This window comes from Syngnathus scovelli, chromosome 9 (genome assembly GCF_024217435.2).
Source record: "Syngnathus scovelli strain Florida chromosome 9, RoL_Ssco_1.2, whole genome shotgun sequence".
Classification (NCBI taxonomy): Eukaryota; Metazoa; Chordata; class Actinopteri; order Syngnathiformes; family Syngnathidae; genus Syngnathus; species Syngnathus scovelli.
The window spans coordinates 17,071,319-17,090,438 of record NC_090855.1 but is presented as its reverse complement, the minus strand read 5'-3'; the positions used below and the strand labels follow the sequence as shown (position 1 = coordinate 17,090,438).

Genomic DNA, 19,120 nt, shown 5'->3' with positions numbered 1-19,120 from the left:
AAAAGATCAACCTCTCTGTATAGACCAACAGGATTTTAGTCAGGGCTATTCACTTTTTGTTTTCAATTTAAGTCAGGTGGATGACTCAGGCGCGTTAACGCCGATCAATAGTGGGGTCCTGAGACTCGATTTGCGTTTCAGAACGCCATTACCCCACACAGCGACCCTCATTGTATACGCGGCTTATGATTCGCTTATAGAGATTAATGCTAAGAGGGAAGTATTGATGGACTATTATTAACGCTATGAACGGTCGTGAATTGGACATGATTATGACCCGGATGCAGAGAACCTTATTTGGAGGCGTTTTCGCATCGGATGAGTTAGCTGACGTCAGAGACACGCCCCCCAAATATTACATCGTCAACACGCATCCAAGACATTTACCCGGAGAGCACTGGCTCGCTTTGACTTTAGAAGCGAACGGTTCGGCCACATTCTTTGATCCTTTTGGGCTACCACCGGACAGCCCGTACTACCCGGCGAGTATATACAGATTTTTGAAGAAGCATTCTAAACGGGTCGAATATCAGAACGGGCAGTTGCAGCACGAGCTCACAGACACCTGTGGTCAACACTGTGTGTATTATTTAAGCCAACGCGGATGGGGGCACACTTATCGTGAAGTGCTGACTCATTACAATTCCGATCCTCTCCATAACGACGCGATGGTTAGAGAGTTTGTCAAAAAATGCCGAAGACCAGACCGGATGTGCGGCGGGCAGACATCATGTTCATTGCATAAATTTAAAAAATGTCATTGTCTGAAACCATGGTAATGTTTTATAAAATCTCTTTTATTCAATAATCATTGTTAAAGAGAGTTACAGAGTCATGCGTTTTTTTTCCACTAACAACAATAGAGTGTCATCTAATAACTAACCCATTTTACTACCGGTGATGTCCTCTTTCTTTTTTTTTTATTCATCATGTTTACATCTTCTACATAAGAAACATCCCCATCTTCACCTGTAGCGTATTTTAAACGTTTAAAATCTGCGCGAGCCAAGGGGTTGGAGATGCTTGCTTCCGGCAAGTTTAACCGTGCTAGCGTTCGAAGAAATTCACTCCATCCTACCGGTTTCAACAGATCGCTCATATGGGAGCCTTTGATAGTTTTTCCTCTAAAAACAAATTCACTTAACGGCGTCCAGCTTACATCTTCTGCCGACAGTCTTTTCAGCACATAGTTGGCATTGCGTCGGAAACGTGGACCTATGGCGTCCAGAATATCATCATAGCGTCTACCTGTCACATCAATTGCGCTCTCATCAGCGGTCTTTATTTCACCCCTCTCATTGTCTTCGTTGCGAATCGTAATAGGAATTTGCTCGGAGTCTTTTTGTTTGACCAACCCCAAGTAACGCTGGATTAAGGTCTGATAAATTTTGATCTTTTCATATTGATTTAAATTTTTATTATCCAAAACCTGTTTCATCTCTTCATCCAAAGAATGCTCTGCTGTATCACGGATGGTCGGAGCTGGTCGATTCAACCTCTCGAGCTGATAAGGCGAAATCAGGAACATTTTCTGAGCCGTTTTCAAACTCATTTTATGCTTTGTTCATAAAGCCACTAATGACACTCCCGAGAACAGGTGCGAAAGCGGCCAGTAACGGCAATATAAAACCACCTTTCTGAACTAACACAGCTCTTTTCTTCGTCAAAGTATTTTTCTTATCAGCCAAAAAGCGGATATTTTTCTTTTGCTTTTTAAGTCTCTTGTGAAGTTTTGATTTTAAGGGTACATGTCCTTTAAGAAGATTTAGAGCAATCTCACATAATGCTTTCACCAAACTACTGGGGCCTCTGAGTAGCAAATGCTTACGTTTGGCCGGCTTGGATGTAAACAGAGATTTGAGTAACGGTGCGTTTGTTTTTAAAAGCTTCGTCATCGTTTTATTGTTTGGGTATATAAACGACAGGCCACTGGTTATGTAGTACACCTGTACGTAGTCTATATTGTTCTGGGCATGAAGGTGTCAAATCTACCAGTAAATACCCATGCGGCTCTCTTGTAGCATCTTCAAAGCATTCCAGGAAAAACTTCCGGTTGCTGGGAGAAATTTGATTCGCCAGGACACTCACCTGCAGTTTATCGCGGGGGTTTTTGAACAAAATCAAATAATTACTGTTTAAACTAATAGTACGGCTAAATTTGCCCTGATGGAATACATTCTGCGTTAGCATTATAACGCTTAAATTTTTATGATGTCTATATTGGGTGAATATTCGAACCACTTCAGGGTTATCCGAAGCTTGGAAGATGACGTCATCCAGAATCAGCAGATGGTGCTGCTGTGGCGGGAACAGCTTCTCGTCGTCAAAAGATTCAGGCAGCCCCTTGATAAAAACAATGTCTTTATTCAGGTTTTTGAGCTCATCGTACATTGGCTGGTATGAAGTATAAACCCAGACAATATTATCAGGTTTTTTTCTCAGAACATGTTCAGGATTTTGCAATACATTTTTTACAAAGAAAGTCTTGCCACAACCCGAAGGCCCTGCTACTAGAGATGAAAAAGGAAGTTCTAATCTGGGGTCGAATTCGATCTGATTAAAAGCCATTTCCACACACACAGACACACGTATGGATATCAGTAGCCAAACGGTTCAGTGGTGCCTCGCTCTAGCAGCCTTCTTTTATCGTACACCACACGAAGCCGCTTGGAAAATGACACGTTTCTGAGATGAAACCCTCTCTTATCGCGAACGATATTATGTTGGGGAGCGTAAAGCACATCTGAGGTTGCACCTGCGATGTACCCTTGAACCAAACTGAGCATGCTGTCGAGATTGATGCTCTGACCGCTTTCGTGACTTTGTGTGATACCCTTTACCTTCATGACCGTCTGAGATGACCCTCGTGTTTTATAAGCGTATGTTTTGGGGCCGGCTGAGACAAATTCTAAAATGCTGTCGTTCGAAAGCTCATCTGTCAAATCACCCAGATAATCCCCTAGCGGGAGAACACTTTCACCTGGCTTCACAGTGTACACGAGGCTGTCTGTATCTGTGTAAAGGACACGCCTCTGTAAAATTTCTAAATAGCTGTACATTTTTAGGCGTGCATAGGCTGTTGTGAAACACGCTGCAGCCACGTTTGATGTTTTTGAGGCGGGGATCTCGTTGTTTATGTTGATACAATACTGCACAATTGAGAGCTTCTCATTGATAAAATGGAAGAATTTCACATTGTACAGACCTGAAAACAAAAGTTCAAAAAAATCCTCTGATTTTGTCACAATTTTTGTGTTTGCCATGTTGTCACGTTGCGCTAGTTTTCCCCACAGATTGTTAAGACAGAGTTTTGACACTTGCCTTTTGCCAGGGTTTACAGCAATTTTGGAAGGATCGAGTTGGATACCCTGATGAATGGCATACCCTTGTATGTATCTTTCTCTGTCAGCCTGGTTGACCACGTGAGCCGGATAACCTGAAGATTCTTGTTTACCTTTTAAAAATGTTCGCATGTAGTCACGGAAAATTGTGTCGCTCGTTCTTGTGTAATGCCACACCTCTGTAATTTCTGCAACCGTGTACCCGAGATCAAGTGCCTTAACAAATTCAGGGGTTGTCCAAACACCTGTTAACGATCTTTGCTCATCACTATGTGTACAAGCCGTCTGCTGGTTGTTACACTCGGCACATGTGCGGCACAGTGTGAAGACGAGTTTACCTTTAGCTGTTTTGAACGGTAGAACAGGAAAATACAAACCACGGGGTGGGTTGACTGTGGCGCTGATGAAACCGAAATACGATCTAGGGTCTTTAAAATCACCGTGGATAATCATTGGGTGGCCAATGGGGTAGGTACCTGTACTGTTGACGAAAGGATATAATGATGTCACATCAACATACAACACACGCTCGTTCGGCTCTGCCATGTATCTTAAAACGAATGCGTTTGTTCGGCCCCCAAAAAGAGCCTGCCTCGGTTTGAGCGGTGTAGGATTTTTTTTTTTTTTAAGGAATTCCTTCACCTCTATGTCCGTCTTTTTCATTTGCAACCATTCATGCTCCCACATGATTACAAGGTACACATCCTGTCTAAGCTGTAGATCCTGAATTTTCTTTTGTGTTTTATCAAACCTCTCCTGAAAAGGGCGTTTGGTTGTCGGGCATATTTTAGAGAGGTCGAAGCATTCTGCGCAGCCGTGGTGATAACAACCAAAATACTCAAACACTATTTTTACGCCCCCGATTTCACAATAACCATCTACAAAGTAGTTGTCTATCCTAACTTCACCACCGTTCAACGCATGTCTAATTTGGATATTTTGGCTGTGCATGATCCATTGCATGTACTGAATAGAATCGTGCGAGAAAGCTTTGTGCTGACGCATATAGTTGTCTGATGGTGTAATGGCTAGTGTTTGAGGGGTTAGAAAATTAGCTCGAAAAACTTTCATGCACGCCGACGCAATTGTTACCGCATTGAATGGATCTGTTCCGGTGGCCTCAAAAAACTCACTCCTGAATTTTTCACACCCTTGCATTAGGAGATCAACATCATTCACGCAGTAGGCTATTGCCTGTTTAGCAAAATCAAACACATTGTTAGCTTCTTTGGCATACCACTCGTCAAACTTTGATCGTTGGGAGGGTGACATTCAATCGGTGTCGTAGTACGTGGGGTCAGGGTGAGACCCTACATAGTTTAGATGCTCTAAAGAGCTGAATTTGTGTGGGAAGTAACCCTTTGATTTGTCTTCAAACCCCAGGGCCTTAGGCATTGCGCTTAGAGGCATCGTCAAGAATGAGAGAGAGTCTATGAATCGAGATTTTGTGTCTAAATCGACAAATGATAGAACTTTACTCCCTTGCATCAGAATGTCAAGCTTGAGACCTAATTCAAGCATTCTCCTTATCAGTATGTATGAATCAAAACCTCTCGCATTATGTGCAACAAACGTAGTTTGTTTAAACCGTGGCGTTCGGAAAAATCTGAGAAATTCATCAACACAATCTGTGCCATACCAATGCTTCGCCAGTCCATTATTTGATTCGCAACAGATGAGAAAAGGTTTGTGAAAGCCGTCTGAATCTACATAAGTTTCGAAATCGTAGTAGACTACATTTTTGCACGGTGGTTGTGGTTTGATGGGCTGAATGTAGCACATGTGGGGGTTCAACAAGGCGTCATCTTGATTTAAGATCTCATCACACACTGTGCATTTTTTTAACGGGGCAACGATGTTTAGCACCGGTACCATCAGCTCTCACATAATATTGAAGACCACACTCCAAGCATTTTTTGTATGAAGTGCAGTTGCTCACACGATTCATTGATCGAGACTCTTTATGTTTGGTAAAGCATTCCTCATTACGACAAGATTTGTTACAGTCGGGGCAGATGACAGGTTTAAACCGTCGCTGTTTACAGCATGGATCAAGACAAACGCCACAGTGTCCTTCACAATGGTGCTGTTGCCAATTCTCATGCCCTTTGTAACAATGCCTGCAAAAAAATGCGTGGCCTACAAATGGCTCAATCGCTTTCACGCCGTAAAAATGGCCCTCAAGATTTAAGAGAAATAAGGTATCGTTATCTGTTTTGGGGTAACGCGTGTCGAAGAAGGTCATGGGGCGGCAGTCCTCTTTTCGATACATTACAGTTATTTTCCGTTTGAGGACTTTCTCAAATTTATGGACATCGAACAGACTCACAGGTGGTTGACAATCCAATCCTACACTCTCATGTAAGAGTCGCGCTTGTCTTGTGGCCTGTTTTGTTGTAAGTGTGTCATTTAGCAGATAGGTTAGTGAGAGAGCGAAACACAAATTATTGTCTTTATTACGAGGTATGTGTAGGTGTCGTTTTTTCAACCTCAAAATCTCTCTGTTGGTTGTGTTCAACAGCCTGCGACGCATTCCACCGCGCAATGGAGTGACTATTTGTACAATGAGCTCTAAACCCTCATCAGCCAGAAGCTCTGTGTTTGATTGGGCTAAACGTTCAAGCATGTTTGATACATTATCTCTGATAGAGTTTATATCACTAGTTTGCTGGTAGATGTGAGCTCTATCGTTACCACCCACTAGCTCTATCTGAATTACATTACCTGTTTGTGCCCTGCTAGCTACCTCTTGCATGACATCATCTATTTTATCTTCAATCTGGAGGTAGAAGGTTGCAAAATCATTAATGTTCTGTTGCGATGGTATATTTAACCGTCGCTTTACCTCTACATTATTGAAATGCGGCCTATTGATTACAATAGAACCGCCGCGTTGGTCAGCTAATACAGAACCGTTGTTAGATTGCTGGGGCGTGTGTTGAAATGCTGATGTGTTGTTGTCAATAACGTCTATTTCGTGATCAATTATAACAGAGCAGTTGTTAGGTTGAAATATCGGCTGAACATCGTCAATAGCAACCGGTGATGAATCGACAGTGTTAGCGGTCAACGGGTCAACCAGAGGCTGTGTATTTAGATTTTGGATGATGTTTAGCAACTGCGCAGGAATGTCAGGACTGATACGCCCGTTGTTGTCATTAGCTTGGTTGTTTAATTCTGCTATCATGTTTAGCAATTGTGACGGGATTTGTGTCGGACTCTGTCCACCTTCATTCATACTTTGATTGTTCAATTCATCTATGACAGCTTGTAAATGGGTGAGAATAACGGGGCTGTCTGGTCTCTCCCCCTCTGACAAAGCCGTGCTCACATTGTTGAGCAAATCTGTTATTTGACTCGTACACACATTGTTAACGTTTGATAAATCTAGCTCTGGTGTGTCACTTCTTTGGCTTGCCCCGCTAAATGACGGCAAATCTATTTCATCAATGTTTGCTAAGAAATCTGACTCTGTTGACGTAAGGTTTGGATGATCCATTATATTTTCTTTTACAAAAACACAACATAAACAAAACAAACCTATTTTGATTCGGCTAAATCTGTAACAGCATGTATAATCTTAAAACACTCTTGTAACCGTCTTTTGTAGACACAGTTACCACGACACTTTAGAGGCCCCCTGCTGGTTGAGTGGTGCGTGTTGTAGAAGGGGTGCCCTCTCCTCCCCCGCTTCTTCCTGTCTCTCTGAGCTCTCGTGTCACGACGCTCACCTGGAAGTGGCTATTAAAAAAAAAAAAAAAAAAACGGTTAAGCCTTTATATTACCAAAAATAGCAAGTCGAATGATAACATAGAAGGAAATGCTTCTAACTTTGTTTGTCGACTCTTGATGATGCTTCAAGCCCTCGTAAGTAGACAGAGCTTCAACTAGTTCTGAGTCCGTCGCTGATTCAGGCTGAACGGTGTGGGTTGAGAGTGGATTGGTTTCAACAGTAGCACGTGACTCTGATACCGCCGGTCGCGCTGGCGCTGACGTTTCGACTGCTCCAATATGGCGGTCGAAGGTAGCTTGTGTCGGCCGAACGCTTTTCCGAGCGGCGGCGGCCACGAGATCTATTAAATAAATACAATAAAATCAGCAACTAATACCCTCTATATTAACTATCTTAGATGCGCGATTGACTCACCGTAGTCTGATTGTGTTAGGTAAACGTCGCTAAAATCGTCGTCAAAAGATGCGTGGACATCGGCATAAACGATGTTGTCTGCAAATATTATATAAACATTACATTTTGTTTTATAAAATAACAGCAGTGTATTATTATTATTATTATCGCGAGAAAGGTATTAAAAATGACTTACCTTTAACCATTCTCGAAAACAGCTTTTTGACGCGCTTCAACCCTCGTTGCTCAGACCTATGTCTTGGGGTTGTCTTCTCCAAACTTTAAATTCGGCGGGGATAAGACCACGCCTATGGGCTCACGTGTCGCAGGGAGTCAGATAACTCTGGACGTATCAAAGGGTCTACCTCATATCCTTGGCTCCAGGAATGCCGACTCCACTATTGTTTGTCAAATTATGCACCAACACCTTGCGACACTTCAATGATTTTCTCAACCAAAAAAAACCCTTGATCCTCTAAAGTAATGTTTGCCAAATTACATGCGTCTCCCGCTTTCAGATAACTTTGGCTGAGCTATTGTTTCCCAAATTATATGCGACAACACCTTGATTTTTTTCTCTTTCAGATAACTTTTGGCAGCTGTAATGACTGTAATGACGCCTCTGTCGCAAACACCCCCCTCCCTTCCCCTTCTCAACAAAAAGGCTCCTTCAATCTCACACGTACGGGCCGGAAGCAAAGGTAGCTCAGAGGGACTGTTAGCAAAGCTAGCTCAGGTGCTGCACCTGTCTTGATTCATAAAAATACATGCCCATACATATCCACATCTTAAAAATGGCGCCAGCAAACCAAAATGGCGACAGTCAAAGATGGCGCCGTCACGACTGGCGCCCAAAGGTAGCTCAGAGGGACTGTTAGCAAAGCTAGCTCAGGTGCTGCACCTGTCTTGATTCATAAAAATACATGCCCATACATATCCACATCTTAAAAATGGCGCCAGCAAACCAAAATGGCGACAGTCAAAGATGGCACCGTCACGACTGGCGCCATCTTGATGCCCCCAACCCCGCCACAATTCAAAAGAGGGTGATTTATGATACCATAACAAGTCATAAAAAGGTCATAAAATTTTATGACCCCTAACTCATTTGCATATGAATAGACATCAAAGCCTAGGGCATTGTATATCTCTCTCATAAGCAGACAAGTATCAAAGTCAAAGTCAAAGTCAGCTTTATTGTCAATTTCTCCACATGCCAAAGACACACAAAGAAACCGAAATTTCGTTCCCCCCTATCCCACGGTGACAAGACATGGCTCACAACAGACAAACAAGTAAACAAGTATAACAAAAGCGTGCTGAATAAATAATGAATAAATAACACAACAATAAATAAATAAATAAATAAATAAATAGGAGGAGCAGAAAAAAAAGGAGCAAGTGCGCGTACAGCAGACATTCCCGAAAATAGCGCAACAGTGCCGCACGCTACGCAGAAGGGGGTAGCGAGTTCAGGGCCCTAACAGCCTGGAGAAAGAAACTGTTGGCGAGTCTGGTGGTGCGGGAGCGCAGGCTCCTGTACCTCTTCCCAGAGGGCAGAAGGTCAAACAAAGAGTGAGCCGGGTGACTCACATCTCTGGCAATCGAGGTTGCCTTGCGGGCGACATGGGAGGTGTAAATGTCCTTCAGGGAGGGTAGCGAAGCACCAATAATCTTACCAGCCATATTCACTATGCGCTGCAGGGCCTTCAAGTTCTGTTCAGTGCAGTTACCACCCCAGACAGCGATGCAACTGGTGAGGACACTCTCAATGGTGCCACGGTAGAATGTAGACAGGACTGCCTGAGGAGCACATGCACGCCTGAGCTTCCGCAGGAAGTACAAGCGGCGCTGAGCTTTCTTTGCCAGTGACGAGGTGTTTTCGGACCAGGAAAGGTCCTCACTGATGTGCACCCCCAGGAACTTGGTGCAGCTCACCCTCTCCACCACAGCACCGTCGATGATCAGCGGCAGGTGTGTTGTGTGACCCTTCCGGAAGTCAACAATCATTTCCTTGGTCTTATTGACGTTCAGCAGGAGGTTGTTGTCCCTGCACCACGTGGTCAGAAGGTCAACTTCCGACCTGTACCGAGTCTCGTCGCCCTTCGTGATGAGACCCACCAGAGTCGTGTCGTCAGCAAACTTCACTATGCGGTTGTCGCTGTAGGTCGCAGTGCAGTCATGCGTCAGCATGGTGAAGAGCAATGGACTGAGCACGCAGCCCTGGGGGGCTCCCGTGCTCAGCGTGATGCTGGCGGAGATTTTGTCGCCAACACGCACCACCTGAGGCCTCTGACAGAGGAAGTCCAGTATCCAGTTGCAGAGGGAGGTACTGAGGCCCAGCTCGTCGAGTTTGCAGATGAGTCGCTGCGGCACAATGGTGTTGAAGGCAGAGCTGAAGTCCACAAACAGCAACCTCACATATGAGTCCTTTCTCTCCAGGTGGGTGAGGGCCGAGTGGAGGGCAGAGCAGATGGCATCCTCAGAGGACCGCTTGGCACGGTACGCAAACTGGAAAGGGTCAATGGTGGGGGGGAGAACGGACTTGATGTGCTCCATGACCAGCCGCTCAAAGCACTTCATGATGATGGGCGTCAGTGCCACAGGGCGGTAGTCATTGAAGCAGGACGGTGCAGGTTTCTTCGGCACAGGAACGATGGTGGCAGCCTTGAAACACGAGGGGACGATGGCCTGCTGCAGGGAAACGTTAAAGATGTCCATGAAGACACCCGACAGCTCCCCAGCGCAGTCCTTCAGCGCTCGACCCGGGATGTTGTCAGGGCCCGCCGCCTTACGGGTGTCAATAGCGGCAAGCGCCCTCCTCACACCGTCGGCAGAGAGGCGCAGGGGCTGCTCGTGTGGGGGGGGAGTGGTCTTCAGCGGGCAAGTGCTGTTCTGGGCGTCGAAGCGAGCAAAGAAGCGGTTCAGATCGTTCAGCAGACGGACGTCGCCCTCACAGCTCCTCGGCGCGGGCTTGTAGTCCGTGATGGTCTGAATGCCCCGCCAAAGGCTACGTGCGTCCTTGCTGTCCTTGAAGTGGGTGGAGACCTTGCACGAGAACGCCTTCTTCGCTTCTTTGATGCCTCGGGACAGGTCGGCCCTCGCTGTCCTCAAGCCAGCCTCATCCCCCGCTCTGAAAGCCTTGTCCCTGGCCCTCAACAGTCTGAGGACAGCCCCCGTCAGCCACGGCTTCCAGTTCGCGCGAGTGACGACGGATTTCGAGCAAGTCACATCATCGATGCACTTTGTGATGTAAGAGGTAACAGAGTCAGTATACTCCTCTATGTCCGTCCAATCGTTGTAGGTAGTATATTCACATATTAAATAAATAAAAGAAACATTTGAAGCATATAATTATACCTACACACCAAATCAATAAAGAAGACATAACATAATTTCCGGACTATAAGTCGCGGTTTTTTTAATAGTTTGGGTGGGGGGGCGACTTATACTCAGGAGCGACTTATATGTTTTTTTTTCACAAATTTTTACTTGATCATTAAGACATCACAAGTATAGTTGACCACTTCCCATGTTATTTTTAGTATAGTTGATCACTTCACATGCTTTTATTTCTTTATCTTGAACATATTCAAAACATAAAAAATAGAGAAAACATCAAATAAAGCAATTAACACTTTAAAGCACCATATCCAAGTCCACTGTCTGCTGTATGTACACTTGCTCCATTTTTGCTCCTCTTATATTTATTATTATTATTTATTATTATTTGTTTATTTATCATTTATTCAATACTCTTATTTATTCATTGTTAGTGCCTTCTTGGGTTTTTTTTGTGTTGCTTGTATGCATATGTGTACTATCTCACCGAGGGATAGTGGAAATGTAATTTCAATCTCTTTGTGTGTCTTAGTATATAAAAAAATATATCGACGATAAAGCAGACTTTGACTTTGATAAAACAACCAAAAATATATATATTTTCAGACGAAACTGGATGAGGGCGCTCTAAATTTTACCGTTGGCCGTGACTCATCAACTGGGTGGGCTTAAGAAAAATGGCACCAAAAAGAAACTCATATTTTGCAGGTTACAAACTTCAAGTTGTAAAATATGCAGCTGAAAACAGTAATCGAGCAGCAGAAAGAAAGTTTGGAGAACCGTGATGTACCAATGGATTACCATTTCAAGTGACGTCAGTAGCGCGGCGCGCCGGTTGTTTACATACAAACGTGCCCACACAAGGACTACCATCATTAGCGGTGATCATTTCTAAGTGACACGGAGGACAAAGAGTTTGAAGGAATTAAGGATTTGGAGTGACATAGAAGGTTTGAAAAACTATTATGGCTTTTACGCACGCCCGGTCTCTACTGAGTCGGGGGCCGACGCTCGGCCGAGTGGCTGTCCGCGAACGGTGCGCGGGGCTCGGACATGGCCATTACGCACGCCCGGTCTGTCTGGAAGTCCACGCCGCCACACGATTGGAAGTTTGTTTTGTTTAATAAAGAGCCGTTTACCAAACCTACGTCTATCCTTGTGCTTTGTTAACGCTACAATATAGTTATATAGTAGATCTGTGGAATAAAGACGAGGCTGACGTCAGGGCGCGCGCGCGGCGATGTTGACAAAGGACGAGGAATTTGATCGATGGATTTAATGGAATTAAAGTGCACGGATGGTTTGATTATATTATTGGCTTGTATTATAGTTATTTAAAATATAGTTTATCTATCGTTATATGAGCCTGTGGAATATTTTGAAGCGCAAGCACCCTCAGCCGTGCGCACCCATTGTTGACAAAGAACGATCGATGGATTTAATGAATTGGAGTGACACCGATGGTTTTATAAACATGTTATTCATGTAATAGTTGTCCTTAATCACTCTATATGTTAGGTCAGGCCCGTTCTCAGCTCTTTGTTTGTGTTTGTCACGTTAGCATACCTATCGTTTAGCCTGTTGTTGCTATTTAATGAATTGGAGTGACACCGATGGTTTTATAAACATGTTATTCATGTAATAGTTGTCCTTAATCACTCTATATGTTACGTCAGGCCCGTTCTCAGCTCTTTGTTTGAGTTTGTCACGTTAGCATACCTATCGTTTAGCCTGTTGTTGCTATTTAATGAATTGGAGTGACACTGATGGTTTTATAAACATGTTATTCATGTAATAGTTGTCCTTAATCACTCTATATGTTACGTCAGGCCCGTTCTCAGCTCTTTGTGTTTGTCACGTTAGCATACCTATCGTTTAGCCTGTTGTTGCTATCGTTTAGCCTGTTGTTGCTCGTTCATGACTGTTTTTGGTGTGGGATTTTGTCGAATAAATTGCCCCCAAAATGCGACTTATACTCCGGAGCGACTTATATGTTTTTTTTCCCTTTTTGGGGCATTTTATGGCTGGTGCGACTTATACTCCGGAGCGACTTATAGTCCGGAAAATACGGTAGACATTTTGATAAGTGGTGATGAGAAAGGTTTTTATAACTTTATAATCTGATATATATATTTCTGAGGACTTTGAAATAACAAATGACTTTTGATATATTGCCTAAATAGCTTAATGACCCTTAAGGAACTGTGGAATGCATGCCTGATGTTTTTTCTCTGAATCATGGACACGGCCAGAGTCGTCTTGACCGTTCAGTACTTGATTGTATCTTATGTTTTGACTAATGCTAGACGCCAGTTTTTGATTACTACTGAACGCTCTGCACAGAGGGAAATAGTTTGCCTAACAAAGAAAAGATACGGTTGAATGCGGTACGACAGTGTATGTCCAAGATTGGAGAAGAATGTTCACAGGAAGGTCACGTGGAGATAAAACCAGTGGGTGCCAGAAGGAGCCACCCGAGAACTCGGCCAAAGATGATCGCCAAGGCCGAGAGACGGGATGGAAGACAACAGCCCCCTCCACACACACACACACACACACACACACACACACACACACACACACACCAACAGCCCCCCACCAACACACCGAATCGCCCATAACCAGCACCACTCCCATGGAAGCAGACTCTCCTTCGAACTTGCCCCACCCCGAAGACTCATCGCCCATCAATCCCAGCCCACAATGTGCTACCGAATATAAAACTGATCTAACAACCTTGGACTTTGCCTTTTCTGAATGGAGACTTTCCGCTCTTGAAGGGCCCAGCGCTGTATTGTACTTTCCTGAAAACAGAGCTTTTTGAACAAGAATTGTGATTGAACTCAACCAATCTGTCTAAATCTAATTTCTGCTTCAGTGTCTTTGCATTTTCCTAAATCTGAAGAAATCAAACGAGCACGCAGTGAGTAAATTGGATAACAGGTGATTGGCAAAGGCTTTTGCCGTGAGGCGCAGATAACGCGCTCCCTAAATTGTGGACAGAATCCAACAGAACGATGGAGAAAGGAACCTCCATCAATTCTGAGTCCTTACTCTACGTGCCTCTCTTTTTAATGTTTTGGTTGCCCTGGTTACAGAGGCACTAAAGGGAGGGGAGATTGTGGCTGTAGCAACGCTGATTAGCTAAGGAATGTAGTGTGGTGTGAATTAGCACTTCATTGTCGGCCCGTGACCCCCGCAGAGTCTGTCCTCTTTTCTCAACCAGCTGTCTTCCCCCATGGTTGTCTGACTCGTCCTGTGATCAGATAACTTGAGGCACGTTGATTGCCGCTCTCCTGTGGAATAATGCAACTAAACCTTTGCTAACTTTATTTACTTGGTAAATTAACCCACAATAATATTAAGTAACTTGTCCTAAACACTTCAACACACATTAAGTAAATGTGAGGTAACTGGTATGCAGTTCCTTAAACGAGCATTGAGTAAATAGGGGATAACTTGTATGCAACTACTTCAAACTGTATAAAACACTTAACAAAGAAAAACAGTTCTGATCAACAACAATCTATGAACCAAACCTACAGTTTACTAAAAGGAATGAAGTTCCTTTGAACCAAACAAAGAACATTTCGCCGATGCAAATAAGCTCTGCTCATTGTTAGTGAAGGCCTCTTACAGGAACAAAAACACACAGACAACATGAGGACATGCCCATAAACAAATTGCTTGCTTTTCCTCACTTCCTTTTTTTTTTTTTTTTTTTTTTTTTTTACAAAATTTATTTTGTTTTGCGGTGCAAATCAGATAGACTACAGTCTAAGAAATTCTTTTGTGCACCTATATTAGCCAATTGTGTGTCTAGCTTCATAAGACCAAGTCGGGTTGTTGTGATGCGTCTAGTGTGTTGGTGGAGTGCCCAGTGCATGTCACTTGTCACTGTCAACCCTCACTGCTGGCTAGCAGTATGCGAACGGGAGAGCCGAGTGCATAAGTCTCTCCCTGCCAGTACGTAGCCTCTCTAACAGCAAACCCTGTGTAGTGCCTCCACGCGGCGACACATGGTAACTAGGTACAACAAGGACCCAGGCTAAACTACAAGGACTCTGAGGTGGTTTGGCCCCTAGACGTGCAGCACGCAGGCCCACCGGTGTGTGGACACGCCCTGGTGCCTACGAACCAGCCCCCAACTATGGGTTAAATAGTACCATTGCCCAGTGGGCTCCTCGGGAGAGGAATAAGCTAAGAGAGCCAACCCCTACAGAAAATCAATTCCCCCATGGGTTGGTGTCAGGAAGGGCATCCGAATGTAAAACGTTTTGCTCCAAAAACATTCTCAGTATGGCTCGACAAACACAGGAGAGATGGGGTACAGCCTTAAGTACTCCGTGGGCATTTTCATCAGCCTACGACAAAAAGAATGATGGAAAAGGAGGCCAAACCGCAGGTACATTATATGACGGCCCTCAGCCAGATGGACCTGAACCGGAATAGAGAGGAGCAGGAGGCATGTGTTAGGGTGGCTACATGGAACATCGGCACCATGTCACACCGATCGGGGGGGGGGGTGGTTGAGGCTCTACACAGGAGAAGGGTGGATGTCTGCTGTGTCCAGGAGTCGAGATGGAAGGGTGGAAGTGCAAGGATGCTGGGTGCAATCGGCAGAAGGTACAAGTACAAGGTACATTGCAGCCTTCTGGCAAGGCTGCAATGAAGGGACTGGTGGTGTTGGAGTACTAATCGCTGAAAAGTGGATAGATCAAGTGCTAAGCATTAGCAGGGTAAATGAGCGGATCGTCTTTGTGAAGTTGATCGTTGGGAAGCGCCTGACAAACGTAATTTCAATCTATGCCCCTCAAGTTGGCAGAAGTCAGGACGAGAAGGATGCGTTCTGGGACAAGGCCATCATGGTGCTGTCAGGGATCCCCCAGAATGAGGTTATAATTCTGGGAGGTGATCTGAATGGACATGTGGGGAGGGAGTCAGATGGCTTTGAGGGGGTACATGAGGGACAGGGGTACGGCATGCGGAACGCAGAGGGAGAGAGGATCCTGGAGTTCGGCGACGCACTGGAGCTGGTGCTGTGCAACACTCTTTTCAAGAAGGACGAAGCCAAATTAGTAACATACAGTTCGGGTGGCTGCAAGAGCACAATAGATTACATCATGGTCAGAAAGGAGGACCGCATCCTGGTCAGGGATGCCAAGGCAATCCCCGGAGAAGAGTGTGTGTGTCTCAGCATCGCCTAGTCATCGGAGACCTAACTCTGCGAATCAAGAAGGTGGGGGCTAAGAAGCATCCTCCCAAGTTGAAAGTGTGGAAGCTACATAGCGCAGGGAGTAAAAACGAGTTTAGGGAGAAGATTGAGCATATAGCAGAAGAAGTGGAGGAGATGATGGAGTCGGATGGTGTGGATGGCAAGTGGCAGGCAATGAAGAAGGCTCTGCTTGAAGCTACAGAGGAGGTGTGCGGATGTCAAAGGGTGAAGCAAGACAAAGAGAAACATGGTGGTGGAATGACAGCGTCGAAAGAGCAGTGAATGAGAAGAGGTGCCATAAAGTATGGAAGAAATCTAAAACGGAGGCAGACCGAGCGCGGTATGTAGAGGCAAGGAGGGCGTCACGGACAGCAGTGTGGGAGGCCCAAGAGACCAAGAGGAAAGAATTTGCAAGTGAATTGGAGAGTGAGAGAGGACAAAAGAGCTTCTTCAAGATAGCGAAGCAAATGGTTAAGGAGAGGCATGATGTTACCGGTGCAAACTGTGTGAAGGATGAGGATGGCAACATCATGACAGACAACAGGGGAGTGAAGGAAGTATGGCGAAGGTACATGGAGAAGCTGCTGAATGTGGAGAATGACTGGGATAGAGAGATGGGATGCAATGAAGTGGAGGGTGAATGTGGCCCGATCACGCAAACAGAAGTGAGGAAAGCCATGAAGGCCATGAAGGACCATCTGGGGTGGTGGCAGAGATGCTAAAGGCAGCGGGAGACGTTGGTGTGCAGTGGATGACTGACCTGTGTAACAGTGTCATCGCTGAGGGGCATATTCCGGAGGACTGGACAAGAAGCGTTCTGGTGCCTCTATTCAAAGAGAAGGGGGACCCACTCGCATGCGGGTCATACAGGGCCATAAAGCTGCTGGAGCATGGAATGAAGGTGTTAGAGAGGGTGTTGGAAAGGAGGGTGAGGTCACGGGTAGAGGTGGACGAGATGCAGTATGGCTTCAATGCTGGTAAAGGTACGACAGACCTGTCATCTGACAGATGCAAGCGAAACACCAGGAGAAGAGGAAGAGGTTGTACTTTGCTTTTGTTGACTTGGAAAAAGCGTTCGACAGGGTGCCAAGGGAGGTGGTGAGGTGGGCCCTAGGGAAAGCAGGCGTGGAAGAGGGACTGGTTAAGGCTGTGATGGCTCTCTACTGCAGAGCATGCACAACTGTTAGATTCAAGATTGAAGAGTTTTTTATTCGCCATGTTTGAGCGTGCCAAACAAGGAATTTGACTTCGGTAAATCACAGCCTCTGTTCAACATTTAGGTGACTAACAACACTCGGACATGTGAAGAACGAAAGATATTCTCAAACACCCCCTGATCTTAAACTGATCTTAAACTCCCAAGAGGGCAAGGAAAAACTCAAAACTCCAGCTAGGGGAAATGAGAAACCTTGAGAAGAGACCACAGATGGGAGGGTCCCTCTTCTAGCATGACCAGGCTGCAATGGATGCAGAGAGGACACATAGTACAAACAGTGTAGACAAAAAAGGTGTGGAAAGCGGGATGTTATTGCACAGTAATGACTCTGAGACCCTAAGAGTGGCGTGTGTTCATCAGAGCGACAGCCTGGGGGAAGAAGCTGTCTCTGTGTCTGCTGGTTTTAGTGTACAGAGCTCTATAACAGCGTGCGGAGGGGAGTAGTTCAAACAGGCTGCAACCTGGGTGCGAAGGGTCTGTTGAGATGTTACTTGCACGTTTCCTGGTCCTGGACAGGTACAAGTCTTGGATAGATGGGAGGTTGATTCCAATTATCTTTTCTGCAGTCCTTATTGTCCGTTGCAGTCTGTGCATGTCTTGTTTGGAGGCCGATCCAAACCAGACAGTGATGGAGGTGCAGAGGACAGACTGGATGATGGCAGTGTAGAAGGTCTTCAGCAGCTCCCGCGGCAGGTTGAACGTCTTGAGCTGTCTCAGGAAGTACAGCCTCTGCTGGGCCTTCTTTCGGACAGAGTCTATGTGGCCGGTCCATTTCAGGTCCCGAGAGATTGTGGTTCCCAGGAACTTGACGGTGTCTGATGAGAGAATAGTATTGCTGCGGATAGTGAGGGGTGAAAGTGGTGAAGGGCCTCGCCTGAAGTCCACTGTCATCCCCACGGTCTTGAGCGGGTTCAGGTCCAGGTGGTTTTGGCTGCACCAGTGGACCAGCCGCTCCACCTCCTGTCTGTACGCAGTCTCATCACCGTTCTGACAGGAGTTGGCGACAGTAATGGATTTGAAGTAAGGCTAGGGGTTCACCAGGGATCAGTGCTCAGCCCATTACTGTTTGCTATCGTGATGGATGTGGTATCGAGGGAAGTGAGGGGTGGACTACCATGGGAGCTGCTCTACGCGGATGACCTGGTGTTGATGGCTCACAATCAAGAAGACCTAGCTAAGAAGCTAGCGGCCTGGAAGACATGCCTGGAAGTGAAAGGAATGAAGGTGAATGCGGCAAAATCAAAGGTCATGGTCAGTAGTGCTGGCCTGGGAGTGATACCGCAGTCAGAAGCATGGCCATGTGGAGTTTGCGGGAAGGGAGTGCAAGCTAACTCTATCCGGTGCAAGGGTTGTCAGAGATGGGTACACCGGAGATGCAGCGGCGTAAATGGCAGCCTACTAGCTGCAAGTGAGACCTTCCAATGCAAGCGGTGCAGGGGAGAAGTCGCCCAAGCAGACCCAGCTGAGCAAGAGGGGCTCGTAGTAGATGGGGAGATGTACGAGGTGGTGGACAGCTTTTGCTACCTCAGGCATGTCCTAAGTCAAGGCCAAATCCTGTCACGTCTCGTCCCCAACTGCTCCACTATGTGTTTGTTGTCTTGGTTTCTGTCTGTGTGCTCGCCCCTCCCCTCCTGTGTGCCCATGATCAGTGTGATTGTTCCCACCTGCCTCTCGTTACCTGTCGTGTATAAAAGTCCTGTCTGCCCCTCACTCTCTGTCGGCTCATTGGTTTTGGTTGCTGTCGTGTCGTCTTCATGTCCTTTTGGTTCCTGTCGGTGTCAAGAATGTTTTCGTTGGGAAGTCATTTTGTTTTGCTAAGTCATGTCAGTTTACCGAGTCTGTATTTTGAGTTCCGCCAATAAACCCTGGTCCAAGCTGCA

The 19,120-nt window shown here is 45.6% G+C and overlaps 1 protein-coding gene across 2 annotated transcripts in view; it reads left to right on the top strand.

Annotated features, from left to right (window-relative positions):
- The window catches only part of LOC125975090 (uncharacterized), a 44,173-nt gene that overhangs the window by 11,006 nt on the left and 14,047 nt on the right, over positions 1–19,120 (top strand). The window contains exon 2 of one of the 2 annotated variants that reach the window (XM_049730225.1): positions 1–19,120. This exon is cut by the window's left edge and continues 10,538 nt beyond it. The exons of the other annotated variant lie outside the window; for it this stretch is intronic. The gene's annotated coding sequence lies outside the window, so the exon portion shown is untranslated. 2 annotated transcript variants of the gene reach the window in all.